The sequence below is a fragment of the Penaeus vannamei genome, chromosome 22 (genome assembly GCF_042767895.1).
Source record: "Penaeus vannamei isolate JL-2024 chromosome 22, ASM4276789v1, whole genome shotgun sequence".
In the NCBI taxonomy this organism is placed as follows: domain Eukaryota; kingdom Metazoa; phylum Arthropoda; class Malacostraca; order Decapoda; family Penaeidae; genus Penaeus; species Penaeus vannamei.
In genome coordinates, this window is record NC_091570.1 from 7174379 (window position 1) to 7178442 (window position 4064).

The following is a 4064-nucleotide window of genomic DNA, read 5'->3' on the forward strand; positions in this document are numbered from 1 at the left end:
CGAAACGATCAGAGATTGCCTCAGCAAACCCGCGGGCACACTCCCCCTCCCTCAGCCTGTCCAAATGAAACACCCTAGGGTGATCATTTGACCGCTGGTGGGTTTTGAAGTGGACTCGGAGGGTAGCCACAACCAATCTATGGTCAGTACCACAGAACTCAGCACTCCTGTACACCCTGCAATTTTGAAGGATCCTCCAACGAGTGCTAACAAGTATGTGGTCGATCTCCTTGGCTGCGTTACCCGCATCACTGTACCATGTCCAGCGATGAGGGTCTGGGCGCTGGTACCAGGAGCCAGAAATCCTCAATTTCTGGGACCTAGCAAAGTCCCGGAAAAGGAGGCTATTCTCGCTACCGGCATCAGCTCCTGAACCATGGGGACCGACAGACATCTCATAGCCAGCTCGATCACAGCCAGATACCGCATTGAAGTCGCCCAGAACAATGCGAATATCTCGTCGGGGACATCTGTCTGCCACAGATGTAAGTTTGGCGTAGAACATCTCTTTCACGTCAAGTTTACAAACATCGGTAGGAGCGTACACAGCAATAAGAGACATGAAGCCAAAAGAAAGCTTCAATCTCAATACCATTATACGCTCATCAACAGGAGTAACCTCTACTACCGAGGGCTGGAGTCTGCTGGAGACGGCAATGGCTACTCCCTGGAGATGGTGGCCATCGCTGCGGCCCGACCAGTAATAGGTGTAGCCACCTACACAGGTCGTGCCGCTGCCAGGCCTCCTCACCTCCGAGAGAGCAGCCACCTCAACTCTCAGCCTCCCCAGTTCCCTCGACAGTAGAGGCAACCGATCATCCTGACGCAAAGAACGGACGTTCCAAGCCCCCACCCTGACTTCCCGCCTGAGGTTCAGCCTCTGGCAGTCGCTCCGGGTGGATGCCACCTCTGCCACCCCCACCGACGTTGCCCCATATAAAAGGGGGTGGCGGGCTGCGTGCCCCATCATCCGCCTGTGGGGTTCCCGAGGGCTTTCCCCCACAAGCTTCACTCTGGGCTGGCGGCCACCAGAGCGCAGGCGAGACGGGTAGTCCCCGTTCCCAGCCTGCGCTCCAGCAGTCGCCCTCCCAGCAGGGCCCACAGTCCGCCTCACTTGCTGGGTGGGAGGGACTTTTCCCCTCCTCCCAGCCTTTCCATTTATACTAAGCACTGCCGATTGGTTTTATCTGGGGGGAGGAGGACTGGCAAGGCCCACCTCCCCCGAGCCTCCCATTAACCCCAGGGGGCTAGGGGGCAGGAGTTGGTACAGGGCCAGGGCGTGTCCACACGCCGGTGGGCCATGGCCCTGAACCTCTGGGGCCTCCTGCTGCTCCGAGATCCCCCTCAGTTTAGCCTGGAACCGCAAGGTACCCAGTTTCCATGGGTGGCCACGAGGAGGCACTGCAGGGAGTCTCGATGATGGAGAGGCTATGCACTGGCAGGGGGAGGCTGCACACTATTCTAAATTCGCACATGTGGTATGTACGCACACTATTCTAAATTCGCACATGTGGTATGTACACACACTATTCTAAATTCGCACATGTGGTATGTACACACACTATTCTAAATTCGCACATGTGGTATGTACGCACACTATTCTAAATTCGCACATGTGGTATGTACGCACACTATTCTAAATTCGCACATGTGGTATGTACGCACACTATTCTAAATTCGCACATGTGGTATGTACGCACACTATTCTAAATTCGCACATGTGGTATGTACACACACTATTCTAAATTCGCACATGTGGTATGTACGCACACTATTCTAAATTCGCACATGTGGTATGTACACACACTATTCTAATTCGCACATGTGGTATGTACGCACACTATTCTAAATGCGCACATGTGGTATGTACGCACACTATTCTAAATTCGCACATGTGGTATGTACGCACACTATTCTAAATTCGCACATGTGGTATGTACGCACACTATTCTAAATTCGCACATGTGGTATGTACGCACACTATTCTAAATTCGCACGTGTGGTATGTACGCAGACTATTCTAAATGCGCACATGTGGTATGTACACACAATATTCTAAATGCGCACATGTAGTGGAGATTTGTACAGCATTTCCAGATCAAATACGTAAGTACTTGTCTCCCCCATGTTCACTGAAAAGTGTACTGGGCGATGATTGTGACGTAACAGAATTTATTAGTTTCCTAAGCTTAATATCTATACAATAATTATATTTTTTTGAAAGCGTCGTATTTATACTTGTATTTTATGATATAATATTGATTGATGTTTTTATTTATGGGAGACATTTATTGATAGATTTTTTTTTTTACATTCTGACCATTTTAACATTTTAATCCCACAAAGTATTCGCCGCTAATGACCCAGTCAATCAACCAATCTTCTAAATTAAGTCGTTTCCACATATACGTGATCATTTATACATAATGACACATATACAGCAACTTCTAAACATATTATTAACCTGCTCCTTATCCCTTCTAGAAACAGGGGCCAATTCATCATAAAAAAAACAACCTTAGCTAAAGACCTTCTCCTCTCCTCCACTAAAATCAGCGAATTCAACCAGAAAATCAGAGCATTTAAACACATATTCACCCTCCTCTTTTACTTCCCGCCGTGAGTTGAACATAATCCTCGTCTCTGGGTGTTGAACGCGTAAGCAACAGGGCGAGGTACATTTTGCCTCTTTATTTATGAAGAAAACGACCGAGTTTGTAAAGGCGGTTTGGAGTTGTTTTTTGGTTTAATGCGCTTTGGTGTCTCCTTTCGATAATGTAACTGTATATTACCGTTAATGAATATTGTTTATAAATTATGTAAAAGCGATATTAATGAATTGCAATGATAGTAAGAGTATCATTATGGTACTTAGTTTCTATTTTATTTTTAAAATTAATTTATTCTTTCTATTCTTTCTTTCTTCTATCTTTATCAAAATCATCATTATGAATATCATTTTAAGACAAATCATCCTTTTGTCATTATGATGAACATCATCTTACTTAACATAACATTTTTTATCATAACAATTTGTATACATTATCAAAGTTACTTTTACATATTTTAAAGCAATTGGCTATTTCATTATCATTAGGATTATAATCATTATCATCATTATTGTTTTTTATTGTGATTTTCATTATCATAACTATTATTACTATTATTGTTATATATTATTATTATTATTGCTATTATTATTATTACTATTAACAAAAAATAAGAATATCAGTAATGATAACTAGGTTATTACTAAGTTTATCATTATATTTTTTATGATCATGATCATTGATTTTATCATTACTATTATCATTACTTTCAACATTTTACAATTATTATATTACCGTCATTATTATTCCTGTCATTATCCTTTTCATTATCATCATCATTATCACCATCATCAAGTGTGCGTAGATGGAAGTTAAATAATTATTGTGAAAACTTGAAGGCATCAGCCATCAAAATGGAAATCACTAGGTAGTTTGCCGAGCTTTCTTAACGTGCGTCTTTACGATGACATTCGCTTAGTTTGTCACACACACACACACACACACACACACACACACACACACACACACACACACACACACACACACACACACACGAGATAATATATTCCAATCAAATATTTATCCATATAATATTATTCCTATTTCTTTCGTTTGTCTATTCGTACTTAAACGTACAAGCTACCTTAAACTTTATATACCCTGTGACTGAGGACTTGAAGTTGCTTCATATTGGTATAAAAAGGGTGATAATTAAGAATATGAAGATTTAAGAATGGTGACAATACGAGCCTATGATATTCGTATTTAGTTATAATTATCACAATAATATAATTATTGTGATTATTATCAATATTGTTATAATTACTAATATCCTTGTCATCATCATTCTTCGAGGCAATTACAATGAATTATAGTAATTAGAACTTAATTATATGCACGTTTATTATTCACTCAACTATCCAAGGGAGGAATTAATAAGGAATGTAGATGGGGAAGGGGGAGAGGGAAAGGGGATTAAAGAGAAAAATGAGATGGAGGTTAAGACGAAACGAA